This window comes from Aedes aegypti, chromosome 1 (assembly GCF_002204515.2).
Source record: "Aedes aegypti strain LVP_AGWG chromosome 1, AaegL5.0 Primary Assembly, whole genome shotgun sequence".
Taxonomy (NCBI): domain Eukaryota; kingdom Metazoa; phylum Arthropoda; class Insecta; order Diptera; family Culicidae; genus Aedes; species Aedes aegypti.
The window spans coordinates 165,885,670-165,911,185 of record NC_035107.1 but is presented as its reverse complement, the minus strand read 5'-3'; the positions used below and the strand labels follow the sequence as shown (position 1 = coordinate 165,911,185).

Below are 25,516 nucleotides of genomic sequence, written 5' to 3'. Positions count from 1 at the left end.
TTTTCAGTGTAATGAAAAATTGAGGCAGAAACAGTTTTTTTTCCAGTTTTTCTTAGTGGTGTAATTTTTTATGAAAAATATCATCCATTCCGATTTATACTTCATTAAAACCAATCCCATATCTCTATTCAGATGTTTAAGAAAATTTGCAATTGTTTTGATAAAAAATCTTTGTTTTTCCGATGCTTCGATTGAAATATGGGTTTTCAAAGAAAAGGCTTATATGGTCATTTTCAACAAAATTGGCTATAACTCAAAAACGAAAAAAAAAGTACATTTCAAAATTTCAGCGAATAAAGCTTATGAAATTACTTTTTCAAAAATATATTTTTGAAAGTTTTCCACTAATTGGAACATAGTTTTTCCGGCTTTTCTTTACGAATTTTCTCAACGGTGGAAAATTTTGTGAAAAACTTATGCATTTCAAATTATATCTCTGTCGTTTACCAAAACGAATCCTTCCCACTATCCAAACCAGCGTTACACAGACTTTTCAAAAAATCTTTACAAATATTTGTACAAATGCTGAAAGTTTTCCACTAACACATTGTGGTCAAACGCTTATAGAAAATAACTCAGCAAAAACAGCGTTACAATGGTTCAGAGCTCATATTTTAGCCCTCAGACAAAAATATTATAATTTAAATTCACCATTGGAAATATTCAAGACCAGCATTGCAAAGAAAAATATCACACAAAATCGTAGCTTCCATCTGGAATGTTTAACAAACCTATAAAAAATAAACATGGTCATAGCTAGGAAATACAGAGATATTTTAAAAATCATAACTTTAAGATGAACACATCGGTTCGTTGATTGTATTTTACCATTTGAATGCTTAAAGTTACGTCTTTCAGAGAAAATTAATATTGCACATAGAGGTAGTAAGATATAAGGTTTTTTTCCAGGTTTCATTTGCATGTTTATGATACGATCTACAAACAGGATCACGAACACCATCTTTGCAGGGTTGATGTCCGGCATTCTTGCAACATGCCCTGCCCATCATATCCTTCCAGCTCTGGTCACCTTCTGGACACTGGGTTCGCCGTAGAGTTGGGCGAGCGCGTGATTGATCCTTCACCGCCACACACCGTTTTCCTGCATGCCGCCAAAGATCGTCCTAAGCACCCGACGTTCGAAGACTCCAAGTGCTTGCAAGTCCTCTTCGAGCATCGTCCACGTTTCATGCCCGTAGAAGACTACCAGCCTTATGAGCGTTTTGGGATGTGAATCTTTTTTGACTGCAGGTTCTTGTGGAGGCTATGACCAACTATGGGCCCGACTTCCACTAATGATGCGCCTCCGTATTTCTTGACTAACGTTATTATCAGTCGTCAGCAAGGATCCAGGGTAGACGAACTCGTCGATCACCTTGAACATGTCCCCGTCTGCTACCTTGGCCCGACCAGCTAGCATGTACTTTGTCCTGGTTGCATTTACCACCAATCCAACCTTTGCTGCCTCGCGTTTCAGGCGGGTGAACAGGTCTGCCACCTTTTAAAATGTTCGGCCGACAATGTCCATATCATCCGCGAAACAAACAAGTAAACTGGATCTCGTGAAAACCGTACTTCGGCTGTTAAGCCCGGCGCTCCGCATAACACATTCTAGCGCAATATTGAATAACAGACACGAAAGTCCATCACCTTGTCGTAGTCCTAGGTGGGATCCAAACGAACTGGAGAGTTCGCCTGAAACCTTCACACAATTTTGCACACTTTCCACCGTCGCTTTTTATAGTCTCGTGAGTTTCCCGGGAGAGCTGTCTCGTCCATGATATTCCATAGCTCTGCACGATTGATACAGTCGTATGCCGCCTTGAAATTTATGGAAAGGTGATGCGTTAGGACCTGGTAATCACGACATTTTTGGAAGACTTGCCGTACAGTAAAGATCTGGTCCGTTGTCGATCGACCTTCAATGAAGCCGGCTTGATAACTTCCCACGAACTCGTTTACTGCAGGTGACAGACGACGGTAGACGATCTGGGATAATACTTTTTATGTCGTATTTAGAATGGTTATCGCTTGAAAGTTCTCACAACCCAAGGAGCACACATGTTACAATTGATGCAGATTAACTCTTATATGACTAGATTTGGTAATAAATCAGTTGATATTCCTTATTATTATCATTTTTATTACTCCTTATTTATTATGCTGAAGTCGGCCAAGAACCGACCTTTGAACCTCAACTTACACATTCTCTCATTGATCGGCCACCACCCGATCACGCGCCTTTCCATATCACCCATCACTATAAAAGCTGTTCCCAGCTCGTGTGTTGCCGCAGCTCTGGTAGATGTGGTTACCTCTAAACGTTCGCACCATTGATCCCTTTCAATACACTTCCTGCAACGCTACGATGTCGAATCCGCGGACCTCCAGCACGTCGGCGAGTATGCGTGTGCTCTCGATGAAGTTGAGCGATTTACAGTTCCACGTACCGAGCTTCCAATCGCATGTCCCTTTACGTCACTGCGGTCTTTGCCGATTGTCCCGGTTCCTATTCTCTCGTTGATTATTCGTTGCTTGATTGTTTGCGGCTGGCTTGCAGTGCGCAGTTTAGCTTAGAGTCCTTCTCTGGCACTCGGATGATGATCAGCCGCTCCTGACATGGGGAACAGACGATGTTGTGAGCCGCTCCTAACATGGAGTACAGACGCTCCAGGTTGGCAGAAGCAAAAGCAAACCACCCCTTCTCTGTCAGCATATGACCAAAGTACACACCGGGGTTGGTTACCTGATCTTTCCTCGTGCCCCTGCCAGTACTACGAGGAGGTAGGGATAGGAGTTGCTCGGCAAGAGGCTAGGGATCACACTTCTTCTTGGCATTTACGTCCTCACTGGGACAGAGCCTGCTTCTCAGCGTAGTGTTCCTATGAGCACTTCCACAGTTATTAACTGAGAGCTTTCTTTGCCAAAGTTGCCATTTTTCGCATTCGTATATCATGTGGCAGGTACGATGATACTCTATGCCCTGGGAAGTCAAGGAAATTTCCTTTACGAAAAGATCCTGGACCGACCGGGATTCGAACCCAGACACCTTCAGCATGGCTTTGCTTTGTATCCGCAATCTCAAACCACTCGGCTAAGGAACGCCGAGGGAATGGATCACACAAAGGGATCTATTTCATTCCTGCAGGTACGCCATGCTCAACCATTTACTGTGTTGTAGAAGTCAAGTTATTAAATTTGAATAGAGACATATATTTTCGAAAACACTCAAAATTTATTTCACCTTAAAACTAAGGAAAACTCTGTTTCTCCTGTTTGCCTATAGCTCAAAAGTTAATGCAATAACATATGGTTTTTTTACATAAAATTATTTGTTGTAGCTAAGTAAAGTCATTTGAATAACGAAAGAATCTTCTGATTACACTCAAAAATTTTTTTACCTATTGAACTATTATTTTATTATAAGAAACTAAAACTTTATTTCATGAGTCTGTTTACCTGTAACTCGAAATCCAAGTAGTTTTTTTCGGCATAAACTTCCTTATAGAAGTTGAGTGAACACGTTTGAGAAGAGATAGACATTTTCTTTTGACACTTCAAATTTATTTAACCTAAAAAACTACGAGAAACCCTATCTCATTTGCATGTATGCCTGAAAATCTGAGAGTTTTAGAAATAAATTTGCTTACAGAAGTTTGATAAACACGTATCTAGAAGTTTCTGATTGCACTCAAAATTTATTTCACCCAAAAAACAACGATAAACTCTGTTTAGGGCTCAATAGCCCGTCATTCGTTTAGGCAGCCATGTTGACATTGCAGCTCGTAAGTTTAAAGTGAATCAACTCAGCCCGCATATCTCATATTGATCCGGAAAAGTATCACTATATGCGCTGACGTTCAGAAAGTATGCTGATACTGTATCAGATATGTCAGTCGATTTTCATCAATTCGAAATTGTGACATGATTTACCAACAATCATCAACGTACAAATTTCAATGACTACCTACTTCGCCTTAATAAACATATATGCTTGTGAATAAAAATTCAAATCGATAGTATGTTATTTTTTCAACATAAAATTGATTGCTGAAGTGAAGTTAACATGTATGAAAAGTAGGGGGAGATCCCCCAGTACCGGACACTTAAGCCACTAAATTCATAATTTGAATAATATTGATTTTATGGGCTCGTGTTACTCATTTATGATATATATTATCATTTTTATAGTGTACAAAAATAAATTTGAAAATATAAAAATGAATTTTGACATTGCATTTTGATGATGTATTTCAGTACCAAATTGATCGATCTCGAAAGGTGGCACCCAATACCGGACACGATCTGGAAATGCCTCGAATTCTGCAAATTTGAACATCATTGAATGTGTACACTATAGGTATAGTTTATAATTACCAATTAAATGCTTTCGCAACATTTACAAGAATAATTTGAGTTTTTCTTAGTTTGCAAGATGTCTGTCAAAAAACTCTTCCATATATGATGAAAATAGCACTTTTACGATGTTGTTCTGAATGTCCATTTTTCTTAACTTTATTGCATGTTTGATACCATGATCGACGGAACCCATGAAAAATGAAAGTATTTTGAGACACTGACGCAATAATTACAAAGATATCATATAACAAATCAAGCTGTCCGAAACTGAGGGACAGGAGGTGATTAACGAAAATTGTAGTATGTCCATATTGAGTACAATTATGGTACAAAATACATTAAAACCATCAAATTAGGATTATGTTCGATCATGCTTGCGGGATCCAAAGTATTTTTTCATATTCAAAATAATTACTAAATAGGCTCAAAATTAAGGAAATACATCAGTTTTTTAAAGATTTTCAAACTTTTCTACTTTTTAAAAGGCATGCATATTTCAAGAATGTGTTATTCTACGCAAACATTAGTCTACATAATAGCTTTCTTTTCTACTAATACACCATCTTTATTGGATCATGGTTTGTCAATGTTTCGATTTTGTCCGGTATTGGGTGCTGTCCGGCTCTGGGGGATCTCCCCCTAATACAAATTTTTGATTACACTCAAAGTTTATTTTGGCTAAAAAAATACTTGAATCCTGATCCAAAAGACTTAATCCTTGTAAAGATTAATTAGAGAATTAGAGCAATATATTATTGTTTTCAACTTCAAAATGGTTGTTGAAGTTAAGTAATCATGTTTGAGAAGAGATGCTAAATTTTTGATTACACTCGAAATTTATTTCACATAAGAAGCAAAGAAAAACACTTTATCAGCCTGTAAATCTGAAGACGATGTTATGTTTTTTTCGTTCTAGGCTTACTTATAGAACTAAGAGTTTATCTGAAGCTTCACCCAGCACTTCGTAATTGGAATAGCCGGCTCAGGGCCAATGAAATCATGCGATGCTCCATCGAGAGCTAGCTCATCACCCACTTCATATCCAGCGATGGAAGAATGGCCAGGTACCCATACAAGGTTTAAGGAGTTGACTGAATTCAGTTCCTCAATTTGAGTTCGACATGCGATAACAAGCTTCGACCTTGAGTTGGCCGAAGCAAGAGCTTTTATAGCAGCCTGATTATCTGAACAGAAGTATATGACTTTACCCATTAGACGCTGTTGAAGTGCTGATTGCACTCCACACATAAGAGCAAATATTTCCGCCTGAAAAACGGTGCAGTTTCTACCATGTGAGTAAAACTGATTTAACCATAGCTCACGAGAATATACTCCTGCACCAGCTCTACCTTCAAAAAGGGAGTCATCAGTGTAACATACTATATTGTTTGATATACAGTAATTTCTCGATTATATCACGGACCCAAAAAATTTTGGCGTGATATACCGAAGCGTGATATAACGAAAATGTATTTTTCTGCCATATAATTTTCATCAAAATTTGAGCTTTGTATGGCAGAAATGAGGCTTATGAAATGAATAGCACATTAGGCATGGGCCAAATGGGTTTGTTTTTCAATGTAAAATGTATAAATTTCATACAATTATTGTGGCGTGATAAAATCGAACAGAAAACCGTGCTAAAACCCCAAAGTTTTTCCTGACTGTTCGCTTGCCTACACGTATTGTCTTTTCGCTGTGTTTTAAACGTCTTGAAGTGCGAAAACGTTTGCTTTAAAATTCCAAAATTGAGTGTGATTGCTCCTGAGTCACTGAGCTAGTTATTCAGTGTATACGTTTTGTTTCGTTACGTTTAACGCCGATAATAAATTGACGTGAATAAATTGTGTGTTGAAACTATTGCTTCGACCATTTTCCATCTTATCGCAATGGCAAAGATTTGTGAGAAATGTTTTCTCCCTATCAATGTCAACAACGAATCATTCACAGTGTGTGAAGGGCATTGCGCCAAATCGTTCCATGCCGCCTGTGTTGGTATCACCGAAACGTATTTGTGTGCTTTATCGACAAACATTATTTGGATATGTGATCCCTGTATGAAGCTGTTCTGCAAACTGAGAGAGAGAACGAGTATTGATGCGACTACGAACACTGAATCGTCCCGATCGATCGAAGATGACATAGAAGAATTAAAATGTGCTGTAACAGAAATCGCCAACAAACTCGCCAATGTTCTACCTAGAACAGAAGATGTTGCTCCATTCCGCCATTCCACGCCTGCGTTGTCACCCAATGTTTCGAACGGATCGGATGGAATGATCTCTAGTGGACGATTGCAATCCGAGCCGCCGCAGTGTCCTGTTGAGATGTTTAACAGTGATGAAACGTTCGCTTTGTACCTAACTAACATTGATAGAAGCGCTACTGGGGATGATATTAGTGTAATGGTAGCATGCTCTTTGAATGCTCCTATTTCGTGCTGCTAAGATGTAGTGAAACTTGTACCGAAACACAAAAACACGAACACTCTAGACTATGTGTCTTTCAAGGTTCTATTGAATATGGATTTGAAACGAATAGCATTGGGCGCTTCTTCTTGGCCTAATGGCATTAAATTTCGTGAATTTGAAAACCGAATGGATAGAACGTGGAAGCCTTCTAGATAAATGTACAGTATAAAATTGTCCTTTCTAGTTTTTGATAAATAGTTTTATGTTTCTTGTAAATGTCCTGTAAGGAAAGTGACAAGCAATTGTGAGATCACTTGGAGCAAGGACAATTTTGTCCCAATTCACCAAAAGTGGAAACAACGAAGTGTGTGTAGATCTACGATTCACTGGATTTTTCTCCAGTAGATCCAGTACCCATAAACGGTATGTATGTATGTATATTTATTAGAGACCGTTTAGCCATTTGGTCATTCCGGTCGTTGATTTCATGTTAAATACAATTTGGTCTTATTATGCTGTTCACTTCTTAATTCTAACACTTTTTAAAAGGTTCTATGTACCATTTGTTTCCGTGGTTTGAGATTTCTGCCTAGACATCGAGGGCTGCTACAGATTTTGCAGCTTTTATTGCGGTTTTCTTCCACTGTTTCCTTAGGATAGTGAGGATGCCGATGAGCAGTTGTATTGTTGAGATTATCAGGATCAGGTTAATCTTCCATTCGTGGTCTTCTAGAAGTCCGGTGTGGACTTCCTGATTCTCGATGATGGTGACGTCCTGGTCACCGTTTTGGGTGGGTTTCTTGGAGTTGTCGTTGCCCATGATGTTGATGAGGTTTGGTTTTCCACTGGTGGTCGATAATATTACTGATGCTTGTTTGTCATTCGTCGACGGTATAAGTAGGAGAATTATGCTGACATGTTGGCTTGATGGTGGATGGCTTTTGCAGCTTAATGTTGGATCAGCATTGGTGAGCGTTTTTGGTGTTTTTTGTAGGTTTATATCAGCTTGTCGAGTTTGCAGTCTTTCAGAAATTGATTTGTTTTTTCAAGGGTGCTCGTGTCGTTCCCCAACAGTTCATGCAGGGAATTCCCGAGTTTGTAATTTCTGCGCTCTGTTTCGTAGAGACGACATTCGATTAGTATGTGGCTTACGGTGATTGGTTCACCGCATGTTCTACAAATTGCTGGATCTTGTAGTTCGGCGGTTTGGCTTCTGAGGCCATTACAGTTCCATTGGATTAATTCTGCTGTTGTTTGATGTATAATAGAAGGGTCCATATTCAGTTCCTTTGTTTGTTGAGCTAGTCTTCTTCAATGATTGAATCATCAGATTCAATCACTAATGACTGTGTGTCCATTTTTTTGCAGGATTTTTTTCTTAATGGTGACGTTTGATAGTCTGAGCTTTGCCTTCCATGTTTCGTTCCGGATTCAATGTTTTGAGCTTGTGTTTTTTTCCTTTCGGTGGATTGAATCCACTTCGAAAGGTCGTCGTATTCTTTCTCTGCGCGTTTCCGAGCTGTTCTTTCTTCCGTCATCCTGTTTAGTGCCTTTTGGTAATTTTCGTTAATTTTTTGAACTTCCATTTCCAGTGACTTGATTTTGTTTTCGTATGCTTTGATCATTTCCTTGAACTCGTTTTCTCTTTGCAATGCAGTTTTCTCGTAAACCTCTGCTGTCGCTTGTTTAACTTGTTCCGCATAGCTTTTCTTCTGTTCTGCTTCAATTAACTTTTTGGCTTCCCAGTAGCTTATTCTCTTATCTACTTTCAGCTTCGTGATTTTAACTTTTTCTTGGTATTTTTCGCACTCGTTGCTGAGAGCATTGTGTTTGCCCTTGCAGTTTATGCATTTTTCTTCTTCTTCACAGGATTCACTTTGATAAACTTGGCTGCACTTTCTACATGTTTTTTCTCTTTTGCACTCTTTTCCTAGATGTCCGAACTGTAGACAGTTGAAGCATCTTAGTGGCCTTGGATAATACGGCCTTGCTACCACTGATAGATATCCAATTTTAAAGTTTGATGGGGGACACTGGCTTTCACGTGTACAATGAAGGATGAGGTTTTTTGGAGTTCCGCATCCCTTTTCCTCATAATTCGTTCCACTTTTGTCACGCCTTGTGGTTTCAGTACTTTTTCGATTTCCGAGTCTTCTTCGTACAGCAGTTCTCTATCTGAGATCACTACGCGGCAGGTGTTGAGCGACCTGTGCTCAACAACCGACACTTCGTAATTTCCCATTTTTTCCAGCTTCATCATCACTTTTGCTTGTTTTTCCGATTTTGTCAACACCAAGATTTTGCCATCGCTAGTTTTTTTCATAGATTGCACTTCACCGCATGTAGCTTTGACGGTTTTTTCCACCAGAATTGGAGAAGCTTTGGCAAGGTTTTCGTCTTCAGATTTGCACTGAATTACAAGATAAGTCCCGTTTGATTTGTTCGGGTTTACTCCCAAGACGGGAAAGGCCCCAGTTCCGCCGCTGGGAGGCGGCATTGCGGAGTTTGATCCCCCCTGAGGGGTGTATGGTTCTTGATTTATTATCTATGCACTGATTTGTTCGCTATGTCACCTCGCGGTCACCTGCTTGCACTGCGTAATTTGATCCCTCCCGATGGTTGGTGTCGGCGAAGCTAAATTTAATTGCTTTATCGCACCGATTTGTATGAACGTCCGAATGCACCGGTCGACGGCGTATTTTAAACCTAGTTCCCCTATTCTTTCGGGTATTTTACTTGTCAACGATTCAACCGACATTGCACTATGGGCCAGGGACGCAATATGCCGGGACAAAAATAATAACTCGTTAACGAAGCGATTCCGGCATTTGGTGTTTTCGAAAAAGTTTTTTGTAACAACAAGGACCATCTACAAACTCAAACGGATAGTTCGTAAATCGTCCTCATAGGTGGAGCCACAATCTAATTGTTTACTGTGACGTTCTAGAGACTTGGAATGTTCGGCAAAGTTGTTCATTGTGGTAAAATAAACAACTCTCTCGAAAACGTCAAAATTCCACAGCCTACCGTTTTCGAGTTATTGGCAAACTTAAAGAAAATTTGTGAAAAAACGATTTTTTTCATCGAATTCTCGCATAATTTGTGATCTCGCCCTAAAAGCCATTGGTAACCGAGTGTGTAGCTTGTTGTTACCGAGCAAACGAATGAATTTACACGTTATTTAACAATGCTACGATGAAGAGAAGATCCTCCTCTATCTTCCAGTGGTGATAGTTTTCATCCTGGGCCATTCATTTGCTCAGAAACAAGGAACTACACACTCGGTTGCCAATGGCTTTTAGGGCGAGATCACAAGTTATGCGGGAATTTGACATTTTTCCTAAGAAGCATATCATATAATATTTATTGCTGCTAAATATATAACAAACACAAGCTCTGGTGGAAGAATTTAAATAATACGACGCATAAAAATTGAAAAACAAAAATGGAAAAACTTGAAAAATGGAGCATTTTTTGGCACTTAATATCTCCAAAAGCGCAAAAAATCACAAGCTCAAAATTTATGGCAACATAGAACAATACTTGATGAAACGGGTTTCAAAATTTGTTTTTGAGATGTTTCAATTATGATATTATTACTCCAATACAATTAAATTTTCATGAGTCAATCTGAAGGGACGATCGACTTTTAGAAATAACGAGTAATGGAACAAACACTTTCAGAAAACTGTTTAAATAAGCCATCATATTAGCCATGAAATTTAGTTTAAGAGCAGATCTTTGAGCTGATATCGATTAATGCAGATGAAAATGTAGATTACAACTGGGTACATGTTTGTTTTCTTCAATAATTCCAATGATTTAGTATGCCATGAAAAACTTGATCATGTGACAATTAATTGTTGTCATCATGGCTCAAAGTGAGCAATTTATTTTGTGAATGTGTTACCTTTTATACAAAAAAAAATCAAATTATATGGCAAACTCATATCGATATCTCTAAATACTAATGTTTCAGAGCGCACGACTTCTTGTCCTGAGCTTGTAGATTTGTTTTTAAGCGGGAAGAGGACACAGATCAAAGTTATCAATCCTTCGAGTTTGAGAACTGTTCGATTGTTTATCCTGAAATATGTGTGTAAATTGCGTTGATTTGCTTAAATGTTGAGCTTCCGAAAACTGTAATAGACAAATTCCAGATGAAATCCAAAACTTCATGAAATAATGAAATATATTTTTTCTGCTAATTTGAAATTACACTTTAATATTTGTCGAGAAAATATTATTCGCATAATGAAAAAAAGACCGTAGAAAAATGAAAAAAAAAAACTCAAAAACACTATACATTTCTGAAATTTTGACATTTGTTTCATCAAGTATTGTTCTATGTTGTCTTAAATTTTGAGCTTGCAATTTTTTGCGCTGTTGGAGATATGAAGGTTCAAAAATTGCTCTATTTTTCAAGGTTTTTCATTATTTCTCAATTTTTATGTGTCGTATTACTGAAATTCTCCCACCAGAGCTTGTTGTTATCAGCAACAAATATTATATGAAATGCTCCTTAGGAAAAATTTCAAATTCGGCGAAAAAATCGTTTTTTCACTAATTTGCTGATAACTCGAAAACAGTATGCAGTGGATTTTTGACGTCTTCGAGAGAGTTGTTAATTTTACCATAATGAACAACTTTACCAAACATGCCAAGTCTCTAGTACGTCACAGTAAAAAGTTAGATTGTGGCGCCACCTATAAGGACGATTTACGAACTATCCGTTTAAGTTAGTTGTGCTTATTCTGCGTGGCGTGTGAGGTGATACGAGTCGAATGATGTGACAATTGTCGACTCGCTCCTATTTGATTAACATTAGTCGTCTCACGTCACTTGAGGTGAGAGCAACTCGTCTTGCTCACACGCCGCGCAGAATTGCAGACTTGTTGTTACAAAAAACTTTTCCGAAGACACCAAATGCCGGAAACGCTTCATTAACGAGTTATTATTTTTGTCCCGCCAGATTGCGTCCCTGGCTCATAGTGCATTGATCGCAAAAAAAAACGATTTTAAGAACATTAGGCAATACTTTCCCCTCCAAAAGTAAAATAAAAATTCACTTGCCTAAAGAAACTTCAAGTGATGAGACCACATCATTCAATAAATATGTACTAAGTTTCATTTACAATGTGTTTCATAAGTTCAAAGTACGTTGTTGTGATTCATAAGAAACAATTCATAATAAAAAAATATATCCATTCAAAGATTGTTGTTAAAATTATGGAATTTATTTTCGTTAGAGGCATTCAAATCAAAAGTGATATCGTATGAAATGATTGAATTTTACAAAAGTATTTTTCATCTCGGAGATATTGTGGTGGCGCGTTTTACCCCGATGGCGCCTTCCACACCTAGTTCCTCTATAACGCGCACTGAGAGATCCTATCTTTATTTCCTCCCATCTTCCTCTTTCTTGTCCTATCCCATCAGCTATGGCACAAATCATTTAATTGACGGGGAACGTACCTCTGGAGCTGGCTTCTGATATCTGATTGTTCAGTGAATAGAAAACCCAAATGGAATTCAGAAAAATGCGTGTCTTTGACAATTGGTCCTCCAATTATCAAAGGCACGCAAAGACAAACCTCACTCTTGTTTTGATTCGCACGATAGACAACCCAATTGGGACGAAGTTCACGCTCGTTTATTTCCCTAAGAGACATTTTTGCGACGCGTAAATCTGGTAGATAGCGTCTGCCATTTCTGTATGCAGCCTCATGAGTTTTCTCATTTGCTTTCATGCCTATTTTTGAATAACTGACTTGCTGTGGAACATTTTAACAACTTCCCAGAAGAATTGCTGATACAGGATGCAAATGGTAGGTACCTGCCGTATTTTTGTTTTTTTTCACCCACGCGACATTGATGCTGGTCTCGTGGGAGTAACAATTTTCGTTCCGTCAGTCACACAGATAAACGTGCTTCGCCTTAGGAATCAATGCTCCTAAGAACAGCAGAGCAAATAAATTCAAAGAAAGGCGAATTTGTTCGAAACTCTAGAGCAGAGATAAACAAAGGCAGGGGAGAGAAGATGGTAAATATCTTCATTTGGAGATAAATGCAATTGTATGTAATAGTTCGCTTCGTTGAACACGAGTTGCGGAACTTGAGTTTGTTACCGACTCACCTTTCGAACCGAACGTGCTTGGCTTCTGTTATCGAGACAACTAAAAGATTGATGAAGATAGTACAAGCAGAATAGCCACAATACAGTTCAGTATGTGTATTCTACCTGTGCAAACCAAACCAGAGTCGGTTCAGGTGGATAACCATGGTTGTGATAGCTTTCTCATCCCACTGCGTTCCAGATACGCCAATCAACCGACTCTGTTTGTTGGAAAAGCAAACGAGATGAAAATGGCATGGAGTTGATTTCTGCTGGAATGGATTTAGCATCCTCGTCGTAAAATTGTCTTATCTGGATCTTTGCTGCTATTACTAGTTTAGTAGTGAACATCGTCGTCTCTGGCACAGACGACTGGTATTGATTCTATTTGGTTCAGCTCAATGAGCTTTCCGTTTCCGTAGCTACCCAGGGCTCCAAACGTGATTTTTGCCATGCTGCCTTCTGAGCGAATATTCCAACCTCGTTTGGTCGATGAGTGTCATTAAAGTTTATCAGGAAAATATGGTTTATCCTATTTTTGCTCACATGGATACGCTTACCACGTTATCAATTTTGTATGATTGATGATGGTACGTGAACCGATTTCGAAGATTATTAGTCCAAACATTTTTTTATTTAATCGTTCATTCGGACGTTTTGGACAGTTTCAGTCTGGTGGAAAAAGTCAATGGCTCTTAACTGATTAGAGAGTAAAGCAACGGGGATAATAGCAAAACGATTGTGATTTTTTTTTGTTTTTAAATAATTCCATGAAACATTGTTTGATATTGAATTTCACCGAAATGAATGAAATTCAATTTGTCACATTGGATTTCATTCGTTTGGCGAACATTTTCTGCACATTAGGTCTTTTATCGTTGAATGGGGGTAGTGCTTCGTGAAGCCCAAGCAGGACAGTTCGGTTTTGCGTCGTCCGATTGATTTTGGTGACGGATTCGCGCGTTTTTGTTGCCGGAGAATATTTTTCCCTCTGTTTTGGAGCGTCTTGCTGGGTCGTGCTTCGTGAAGCCCAAGCAGGACAGTTCGGTTTTGCGTCGTCCGATTGATTTTGGTGACGGATTCGCGCGTTTTTGTTGCCGGAGAATTTTTTTCCCCCTGTTTTGGAGCGTCTTGCTGGGTAGTGCTTCGTGAAGCCCAAGCAGGACAGTTCGGTTTTGCGTCGTCCGATTGATTTTGCTGACGGATTCGCGCGTTATCGTTGCCGGAGAATTTTTTTCCCCCTGTTTTGGAGCGTCTTGCTGGGTAGTGCTTCGTGAAGCCCAAGCAGGACAGTTCGGTTTTGCGTCGTCCGATTGATTTTGGTGACGGATTCGCGCGTTTTTGTTGCCGGAGAATTTTTTTCCCTCTGTTTTGGAGCGTCTTGCTGGGTCGTGCTTCGTGAAGCCCAAGCAGGACAGTTCGGTTTTGTGTCGTCCGATTGATTTTGGTGACGGATTCGCGCGTTTTTGTTGCCGGAGAATTTTTTTCCCCCTGTTTTGGAGCGTCTTGCTGGGTAGTGCTTCGTGAAGCCCAAGCAGGACAGTTCGGTTTTGCGTCGTCCGATTGATTTTGGTGACGGATTCGCGCGTTTTTGTTGCCGGAGAATTTTTTTCCCTCTGTTTTGGAGCGTCTTGCTGGGTAGTGCTTCGTGAAGCCCAAGCAGGACAGTTCGGTTTTGCGTCGTCCGATTGATTTTGCTGTCGGATTTGCGCGTTATCGTTGCCGGAGAATTTTTTTCCCGATGTTTTGGAGCGTCTTGCTGGGTAGTGCTTCGTGAAGCCCAAGCAGGACAGTTCGGTTTTGCGTCGTCCGATTGATTTTGGTGACGGATTCGCGCGTTTTTGTTGCCGGAGAATATTTTTCCCTCTGTTTTGGAGCGTCTTGCTGGGTCGTGCTTCGTGAAGCCCAAGCAGGACAGTTCGGTTTTGCGTCGTCCGATTGATTTTGCTGTCGGATTCGCGCGTTATCGTTGCCGGAGAATATTTTTCCCCCTGTTTTGGAGCGTCTTGCTGGGTAGTGCTTCGTGAAGCCCAAGCAGGACAGTTCGGTTTTGCGTCGTCCGATTGATTTTGGTGACGGATTCGCGCGTTTTTGTTGCCGGAGAATTTTTTTTCCCTCTGTTTTGGAGCGTCTTGCTGGGTAGTGCTTCGTGAAGCCCAAGCAGGACAGTTCGGTTTTGCGTCGTCCGATTGATTTTGGTGACAGATTCGCGCGTTTTTGTTGCCGGAGAATTTTTTTTTCCCCCTGTTTTGGAGCGTCTTGCTGGGTAGTGCTTCGTGAAGCCCAAGCAGGACAGTTCGGTTTTGCGTCGTCCGATTGATTTTGCTGACGGATTCGCGCGTGTTTTCGTCGCCGGAGATTTTTTTTTTTTTTTTCACCTGTTTTGGAGCGTCTTGCTGGGTACGTATTTGGGAAGGCCCAAGCAAAACGGTTTATTTTCGGGACGCCAAGAAGTTTTGCTGTCAGTGTCAGTTTTGTGTTCAGTCGAGAATGGATTACCAACTGGTGAGTTCGTTTCATGCTTATGATAACACATATTTTCTTGAAAGCGTTACTTTTATGTAATATTAAAACAAACTTTGTATGGTTCGTCACTATATGTGTCGGCATTATGCTTTTTTCTTATACAATTTGAATATACATATATTTTTCTCTTTTTGACATTATTAAAAATTATTTATTAAAAAAATCTTTTGAATTGTTCGACAATGTGAATGTTGACGTATTTTCTAAAACTTCTACCATATCGAGACAAAATGCACAGTAATACTCATATGTAATTTTCAAACAAACTATGTATGGTTCGTCACTACAAGTGTCGGCATTATTCCTGTTTCATATAAGTTAAAATATATACATGTAATTTTCAGTTTTCGTCATTAATAAAAACGTCTTTTGAATTGTTCGACATTATAGATGTTGACGTATTTTTCCAAAAACTTCTCGAGACAAAAATACAAAACTAGCTTTAAATACAAGTCGTATATTTCCCCCTTGTCCATGGATCGCATCACCGACCAGAGGTGACTCCCAGATCTTTTCCTCCTTCACTAATAAACACCCTTCCCGTGGTGATTGTGGAGATGCAGAGGTATTCTCGGTCTCTAGAAGCAACAATCATTACACCCTAACATTCCTTCCCCATCCCAACTGACTGTAAGGACTTGGCCGGCGCCGTTATTGATCAATAATATTAGATCTGCTAAAATTGCACTTCGAGAGTAAGCGGAAACTCCCATCCCTTATTCATTTGGATCGTAGTGCAATTCTTACCAGTTCCGATCAATCACGGAGTAGCAACCATTGACATGTACAGTCAGTCTATGCTATGCTATGCTATGCTATGCTATTAGGTCTTTTATCGTTGAATGGGTTTTGCCGGACAGCAAAACGACGTCACAAAAGTACATGGACCATATAGTGGTTTTTAAAAGTGAGACGAGCTACATCTAGAATGATACGAATATATCAAAAATCTTGCACGATCATCGTCGATTGATTAATTTCATGTATAACAGTGGTGGTTCATATTTTATAAAAATGTTTTCCAAAAAGACCTTATGTGAAACATCTCCATGTCCAACCGTAAAAAACTTGTACCCACACCCTCAAATTTGTTCATTGGACCCCAGAAGCTACTGTAAAAGTTTGAGCGAAATGTATATGTCAAGATAAATTGTTAGTTGTCCTTATAAATTGCATTTGCATGTGGCATTGTGTGCCAGTATACTGACAAAACATTATATGGATCCGTTGAGTATTCGCTGAGCGGTAAGGGTTTTAGCATTTTTGCTTTCACTCAGGCCTATACGGGTTTAAAATCGGTGGTCGCGAACAATTTTCGAGTTATGGCAGTTTGAGTGAGAAAAGAATAGGGTCCTAAAATGTTGAATAAAATCTTGTTCTTATTTAATAGCACGAAAGAGCATGTAACTGCAACTACGTTAGAAATTTTTTCCGCTCAAATAACGGCTATGTCATACTTCAACTTTAATTTAAAAAATTGATTCATAAATGAACCTTGACACATTTGATCATGTTTGACGTTCGTTTAGTTGACAAAAACACCACAGGGGTTTTAGTTTTAACACTGGGATTGTTCCTATCTGACATTTCGGAACGGACACGGAAAACAAAATACACTCAAGATTTCAGTTTAAGCCAAAGGGTGTGACAAAATCTAAAAAAAAAAGTGTTTCTTTTGACTAAATTAAACGAAAACAAGTGAAATTGAGTAAACATGTGTTTTTGACCTTAAGTTAAGCGTTTGGCACTAAAACTGGGACAGGGCTTTAGGATCCTATTGTCAAAAATAGAGGGGTCCTCAATAACTGTTTTATCATAACTACCGAGGGGTCCCTCAATTTGGCCAAAAGAATGCAGTTCCTTTAGTTACATTAAGTAAGCATAATTTTAAACATTTTGAAAGACCAAGTGTAAATAGTGGGCCGGTCTCAGCGAGAATTGCTAGTAACCCTGAAACTAGTAAGTTTGCTTTTCGGACGAGTAGTACAAAAATGGGATAGTGCAAATTGACAGAACATTGACCTTCACATTTTGAAAGTCTCTTCGGAGGCGGTGACTGCAGGGAATAGATAGAGGAGGCAACGATTTCAACCAGGACAGAGTCATAGACAATGTGGGACAGGCTAGACTGTATTAGCTGGGCTGTGTTTCGTACGTAATTTGGGTTTAGTTTAATTGAATAAAATCGTTTGTAACACTGAGATGGCCGATTAAGTTAGTAATATGAAGTACCAGTCAAACCTACCAATTATATATGTATCGTTTACCAAAACGAACCATTTCTCATATCCAAACTCCCAGTGTTTTCTTGTGGAAGTGCAGAGGACTCCTCAGCGTCCATAAAGCAAATTACAAGTCAACATTTCCCTCCCATCCCCAAATTGACCTGCGTTCTGACGCAGTTGGCGCCGTTATTGTTTGTTATAATAATGAGAGCACCAGTTGTTACACATTGAAGATGCTATTGATCCAGAGAAGCGTCTGTTGGTTCCTTGTGTAAGTACAGTTGTTTTTGCAATAACGGAGTATCAACTGCAGGGATGCAGTGGTCCAGTTTTAAAAAAAAATATGACATAAATTACGCATTCTTAATATATTATTATTTCTACCAAAAGTGTTTTGGAACATGATTTAGAGTTGAAAACTCTATTTTGGGCATAATCACAATCTTTTGGTCCTCATAGAGCAAAAACCTAACAAAAATGCGGTTTTACATACATATTTGGCTCTTAACTTTTACAAAAAACTATCGTTTGGGCAAACTTAGGCAAGAAGCATGTTCCTTAATCGATTCTTTAGACTTTATAGCGCGTTTGTGCAAGATAGCTTAGCAGGGAGTGGCGGTGAGCGGTTTGTACGGTATACAGAAGCTCTTCTTCAATTGTTCGAAGTACCCACAACAATAAGAATTGAAAAGCTAGACATTACATATAATTTCGCAAATCTTCACATCAATTTGTCCATCTAATCCAATTGCAAATTAAATGTAATGTTTAGCTTTTCGGTAGTTGTTAAACTTTCACTCGGCTGGTTAGCCGTAAACCACGATTCATAATTAAAAACAAGTAATAAGAATTGGTTAAGGTTAACGACTCTTGAATATAAATTTGCATTCGAGGATGCCAAATCTTAATAAAAATGAGTAATCGACGAGAAAAAAATATGCTGCAGATGAAGAAGACGATAATTGCTGATGGTTTTTATATGGAAATATTGCTTTTGCGTTGAAAAGTTTTTATTATGCACACTTACAAGCAAGTACTCCTTAAGTCAATTTTATCAGTTATCTTAAAAGGCAAAAATAAGTTTTAGTTCGATATTCCTGAGCACCAGCAAAGAATCATTACAAAATTTAAATGAGAAATGTAGAATGAACTTTATTTTATTTTATTTTTTGTTCCCCATTTATTTCCCTTGTACCACTCAAATGATTAAATACGGACATAAAAGAAGATTAATATTTGTATAAGCCTTATCTAAAATGAAAATCTGTAATTCATCGTAATCAAAAATACATGATTATGTGTGATATACACTAATTTCAAAATATTTTCGAAACAACGTGATTACATAACATTTACAATGCCGTAAGCAAGTGTGTATAAACTACAGTCAAACCTCCATGAGTCGATATCTGAAGGGACCATAGACACATGGAAACATCAAGTCATGGAACAGAAATGCTTTAGAATGCAGTCGATATCTGAAGGGACCATAGACACATGGAAACATCAAGTCATGGAACAGAAATGCTTTAGAATGCTGTTTGAGCGAATCATCATAGTTACCATGAAATTTTGTTTAAGAATGGTTCCATGAGTCAATATTAAGACATAGAACATCGACTCATGGAGGTTTCACTGTATAATTGATTTCCATTTACTTCGTTACACATAAGTGAATAACTAGTAGTACCGAGAGACCGTATGTAGTACAAGAAGTGGTACCCATTCTGAGCCCGACCACTATACGGACTTTGATGTGACTGTTATGCGAATATTTTCAAGATGGGACAACACAAGTGGGGTTTGTTTTTGTACAAGTTAGGAACAAAGGCTACTTTTTTAGTAGTTTTTATCGATCTTCTCACGATGTTGAGTTGATTTATGCAAAAAAAAATACACAAATCGGTCAAAAGTCGACATGGGATTGTTATGCGATTATGGGCAGTATACCAGAGAGGAAGCCTCAGAATCATTTTCAAAATTATATTTTGAATTCTCTGCAGATCTTTCTTCCTGGTATTACAACAGCTAGTCCATATTGGTACAGCATACCACATGGCTGGTCTGAAAATTTGTTTGAATATCAAAAGCTTGTTCTTAAGACAAAGTTTTATTTTCTATTAATAAGGGGATAGAGACATTTTACATATTTATTACATTTGGCTTAAATGCCCTCAATGTGATTTTTGAAAGTTAAATTTTTATCCAGTATGAGCCCTAGATACTTAACTTCATCTGACCAATTTATTGGAACCCCTCTCATCGTGACAACATGTCTACTCGAAGATCATCCGCAAACAAGGATTTTTGACATCCCTGAGGCAACTCAGGTAAGTCAAATGTGAAAATATTGTATAATATTAGTCCCAAAATGCTGCCTTGGGGAACACCAGCTCTTACAGGAAGTCTTTCAGATCTGGAGTTCTGATAATTAACCTGAAGTGTACGATTTGACAGATAACTTTGAATTCTAACAATGAATGTTGGAAAATTAAAGTTTTTTAATTTTACAATCAAACCTTCATGCCAAACACTGTCGAATGCTTTTTCTATATCTAGAAGAGCAAGACCAGTAGAATCAGCTTCATATTTGTTGGAACGGATCAAATTTGTTACACGTAAAAGTTGATGAGAGGTCGAATGACCATGGCGGAATCCAAACTGTTCATTGGCAAAAATTGAATTTTTGATGTGGACCATCATTCTGTTCAAAATGACCTTTTCAAAAAGTTTACTGATGGAGGAAAGCAAACTGATTGGACGATAGCTAGAAGCTTCTGCAGGATTTTTGTCTGGTTTCAAAATTGGAACAACCTTAGCATTTTTTGAATTTGTCAGGAAAATATGCTAATTAAAAACATTTGTTAAATGTATCAACTAAAAATGAGAAGCTACTTTCTGGAAGTTTCTTGATGAGGATATAGAAAATTCCATCATCGCCAGGAGCTTTCATATTTTTGATTTGTTAAACAAATAAGTATCCATGTTCTAAAACATTCTCTTGATTGAGAATATTTTCGAAGTCCTGAGTTACTTGATTTTCTATTGGACTAGTAAGTCCTTAATTAAAATTGTGCGCAATTTCAAATTGCTTAGCAAGTTTTTGTGCTTTTTCGCAATTAGTTAGTAATCATTTGTTTTCCTCTTTCAATGCCGGTATTGGTTTCTGAGGTTTTTTCAAAATTTTAGATAATTTCCAAAATGGCTCAGAGCCAGGGTCCAATTGAGAAATCTCATTTTCAAATTTTTTGTTTCTTAATTGTTTCTTGATTTCTTGAACGTTTCTTGATTTTTTTCTGCAAATCCTGCCATATATTTTTCATAACAGGATCGCGAGTGCGTTGAAATTGCCTTCTCCTCACGTTTTTAAGACGGATCAAGAGTTTAAGATCATCGTCTATAATCACGGATTCAAATTTTACTTCACATTTTGGAATTGTAATGCTCCTGGCTTCAACAATGGAATTTGTTAAAGTTTCAAGAGCATTGTCAATATTATGTTTTGTTTCTACAGAAATGTTAACATCGAGATTAGAGCCAATCTATGTTTCATATATATATTTATATATATATATATATATATATATATATATATATATATATATATATATATATATATATATATATATATAAGTGAAGAAGGGTGTCACCTAGACTAAGTTTTAAAAAAGAACTTATTCGATCTACTGCCTAAAACGAACTGAACCTTTATTCAATTATTGATTACGATCAAACCTCACTACCTACTGCAATGCTTATGCTGTTGCTGTGGAAGAACTGCTGATGCCGCGGGTCCAAAGGGCTGTGGCTTCGTTTAGTGGTCTCGTTCGGTGGTTGTCCACGTAAATGCTACCTATGTTGTCAGGTGATGAAATGCTGATGCTAGACTACTGTTTCCGTTCTACTAGCTGGGCTATCGTCGTCGGTGTGGTGGACGTCGTCGTAGTTGTTGTTGTTGCCGGGAATGATGAAAATGATGATACACCAATAAAGCGATTGGTGTATGGATGATTGTTGAGGATCGGTAAGGGTTCGATCTTAACTACTCCCCCTTTTGGAGACGATTCGTCCCGAATTGTACTGGTCTCAGGTTTAATTTCTGGTTTGCTTTTAGACTCCATGGATGCTCCAATATGAAGAGATATCTGTCTGCGTTTTCTCGAAATCCATGAAAGACCTGCAACGATACTTAGAAGAAAACATACGGTCGACATACTTAGAGATGTGTATGTCTGAATTTTGTGTTCCTTAGTTAATGCTTCAATCCGGTGTCTATTATGGATGTGAATTTCTTCTATATTATTCTGGATTTCCAGGGTCTGTTCATTGATATGTAAACCATCTAATGGCATAACAAATGTCGGTTCTGATTTGTTTGCTTCGACATTTGAGAACTTGGTGCCATTTATTATGACAGAGCAATTGTGGAACTCTATCAAATACGTTCCAGATAAGTTTCGTTTTGAAAGACCACAATTCGATTCGATTTCTGTGTTATTGATGTTTTAAGCGACAAGGTAATTGTCCATGATCGCTTTGATCTCCGTTGATTGATAGCATTTTACGAAAGTACAGTTTCCTGATAGTCCTCTTAGTAGGTTTGAGTAGCATAGGTCGCCGGTTATGTCCTCTAGGCTGCTTAGATTGCACAGCCTTGTCCTTTCGATTCGCAGGCAATCCTTCTTGATGAAATATGTTCTGTTGTCGCTTTGCAAAGCAGCATTAGCAGGAAGTTTTAAAATTTTATCTACTACTGGAAGAGGTTCTAGGAAAAAATGTGTGTACATAGCTTTTTCTATTTTTGGAATTGACACAACAAATATTAGTTTTGAATGGTTATAAAATGCTGACAATTCTAAATATTCATAAATTTGATCTAAACTGTTCGTCCTAATGTTTTGTTCTTCTAATATATCTGAAACAAATCCTAACTCTTCAATTGAAAGTATTTGTTTGGGAATAATGTTAGTTCTTGCTAACTGAATTGATTCAAAAATGTCTTCTTAATGTGATTTAAGGTTGTCTAAGTTGTAATTGATTTTCAAAATTTCTCTAAATAATTTAAAGTTTTTGTTGGTTTCGTTTTCAAATCTCGCTGATATAATGTTTTTAGTTATTTCACTCTGTTGTTGATTTAAACGGTTGATAATGGAATTGATTCTATTTTGGAGTTGTAGATTAATTTTAAGCTGTTCGTTGTTTTCGTTAATAAGTCTTTTGTTCTTGATCTGCAGTTCAAAAATATTTTTCGAAATTTGTTCATAGTCGTTATGGTCCATATTTCCTGTAATTCTTTTTATTCCAGTTCCGAGAAAATTAAATAATCCTCTTTTATTTCTTTGCTTTGGCCGAAGATTATTGAATAAACTGTGAACGGTTCCATATTTCGATTCTAAGATTTCAAACATATCAGTAAAATTTGAGAATGTCCGTATTCCTTGGATATTAGCAAGCAATTTTCTAAAAATAGGTTCGTAATTATCCAGTTCTAGGATATGAAACAATCTGTGATTGCCTATTTTTATAAAACTGTTGCCAGTTTCTATGGTTAAAAGACCGGGGTTTTGTTTGAGATTAATGACGTGGATGGATTGTGGTTGGGATAGCTGAGTAAGGAATGTGGTTGTTATCAGGATATTCCAAATAAACGTCATCTAAAAAGAGAAAACAAATGAAAAAACACATTAGAGATTCTGTGGTGTTACTTTCGGATTCGTCGCAGTTTTTCTTTATGCAATTTTCGACTTAGGATATCTTTGTACGTGTGTTTCCGGTTAGATCGTACTCGCACTTGTTGGTAGCGGTCCTTAATTTTTGACTTCACTCCTTGGATGCGGTTGTATGCCAATTCGTTTTGTTTTAGTTTTGGCGGATCCTCTCGCTTCCTGTTGTGGTACAGATTCTGTGAGTTTTGTGTCTTGGTTAGTTGTACTTGAACTTCGTCGTACAACTTGTCACGAAGTTCAACAAGGCGTTCCATTTCTATCGGTCTCTCCTGTCCATTTTTGGCTGCATATAAAATTTCACGTGGTTTCATGTTGGTAGCTGTATGGATGCTGTTATTGTATAAAGAACATGCGATTAAAATTTTTTCTTTGTTTGACACTTCACCGTATTTGTGTTTATTAGCGTTAAAAATTTCGGTTATTGTCGAATGAAATCTTTCGACTATTCCGTTTGTTTGACTGTGGTTCGAAGGAGTAAAATATTGTTGTATATTGAGATCTGAGAGTAGTCCTCGAATTTCGATGGACTTAATTGCTGGTTCGTTATCTGAGACAATCAAGCTTGGAGTGCCGTACAGTGTTATGTATTTTATTATCGCCTTTCGTATATCCGCAATTGATCTTGATTTTATTGGGATTAATGTTCCATACCTTGTGAACTTGTCTACTACAGATAAAAACAAATTTGGTTGAGCGATGTAGATATCTATGTGAATAATTTCAATGGGTTGTTTCGGTATAGGGGTCTCACCAAATTTAATTTTGTAAGGTTTTCTCTCGTATTTTGCTTTATTACAAGTATCACATAGGATGATGTACTTCCTAACTTTCCTTTTCATATAAGGAAAAAAGAATCTCCTTTTTATCTCCTCCAGATTTTCACGAATACCTCTGTGAGCTGTTTCGTGGGTATGCAGAGTTTGAAAGTTTTGCATCTACTAAAATAGTTTTTGTATATAATTTGTAAGGATTGTATCACGTTTTCAGGACACATAATGCAGTTTGATCGTCTGGGATCCATGTATTCTTTCAAAATTCGAATTAAAAGTGGTACACCAAATGTTATTTTCGTAATAGTTCTTCGGTACACACGAGGGAAAATTTCTTCGTATGTCTCAGATTCGTTAGGGTCAATTTTTAAAATAATTTGGTTGTGAAAAAAATTTATTGGTTTTTCTGTACATTTGATGAATTCAGAGTCATCTGTATCAGCAGAATGCACTGAACAGTCGTCTGAGTCGGAATCATCTTCGTTCACGTTGATATCATGTGTTATCCTCGATAGAGCATCAGCGACAACGTTTTGCTTACCGGGTCGGTGTTTTATTTCAAAATCATATTCTAATAACTGTAGACGCCATTTAACTAGTTTTGTATTGGGTGTTTTGAGGTTTAGTGCGTATGTTAAAGGTTGGTGATCCGTGTATAATGTAAATTTTCTACCAAAAAGGTAGGGTCTAAAATATTGAGTTGCCCATACGATCGCTAATAATTCTTTTTCTATTGCTGAATATCTTTCTTCGGTTTTTGTCAATGTTCTAGACGCATATGCTACGGGTCTGTCTTGTCCAATAGCACCTTGGGATAGAACGGCACCTAGAGCAAAATTACTAGCATCTGTGGTTAACACGAATGGTTTTTCGAAATCTGGATATTGAAGGATAACGCTTTGAGTTAAAAGTTTTTTGCATGCAACGAATGTTTTTAGAAAAATATCTGTGTGCTCTACGTGTTCGCCTTTCCTCAGTTGAGCAGTGAGAGGTTTTGTTATTCTGGCGAAATCGCGAACGAATCTACGATAATATCCTAAAATTCCTAGAAAGCCTCTTAGTTCTTTCTGGTTTTTGGGGATAGGCCAATTTTGAATTGCTTCGATTTTGCTTGGATTTGGTTTAACGCCATTATCTGTCACAATATGGCCTAGAAATGCCACTTCTTTCTTAAGGAATTCACTTTTATCTAGCTGTATTTTGAGGTTTACTTTTTCCAATGCCATAAATATTGTTGTCAAATTTTCAATATGTTCTTGAAGAGAAACAGAAAAAATAATAATGTCATCCATATAAACAAGACAACATTTTCCAATTGGGTCACGGAGTACGTGATCCATGACACGCTGAAAAGTTGCTGGAGCATTTTTCAGTCCAAATGGCA

The 25,516-nt window shown here is 37.9% G+C and overlaps 1 protein-coding gene and 1 long non-coding RNA gene across 2 annotated transcripts in view; one reads left to right on the top strand and one right to left on the bottom strand.

Moving 5' to 3' along the window:
* LOC5570293 (hemicentin-1) overlaps positions 1 to 25,516 on the top strand; it is a 409,353-nt gene that overhangs the window by 201,208 nt on the left and 182,629 nt on the right. The gene's annotated exons all lie outside the window — the stretch shown is intronic.
* Positions 21,800 to 23,727, bottom strand: LOC110679089. Its single transcript, XR_002502203.1, has 2 exons — positions 23,585 to 23,727; positions 21,800 to 23,521 (listed from the first exon to the last, which is right to left on the bottom strand). It is a non-coding gene; the product is annotated as an uncharacterized LOC110679089 (long non-coding RNA).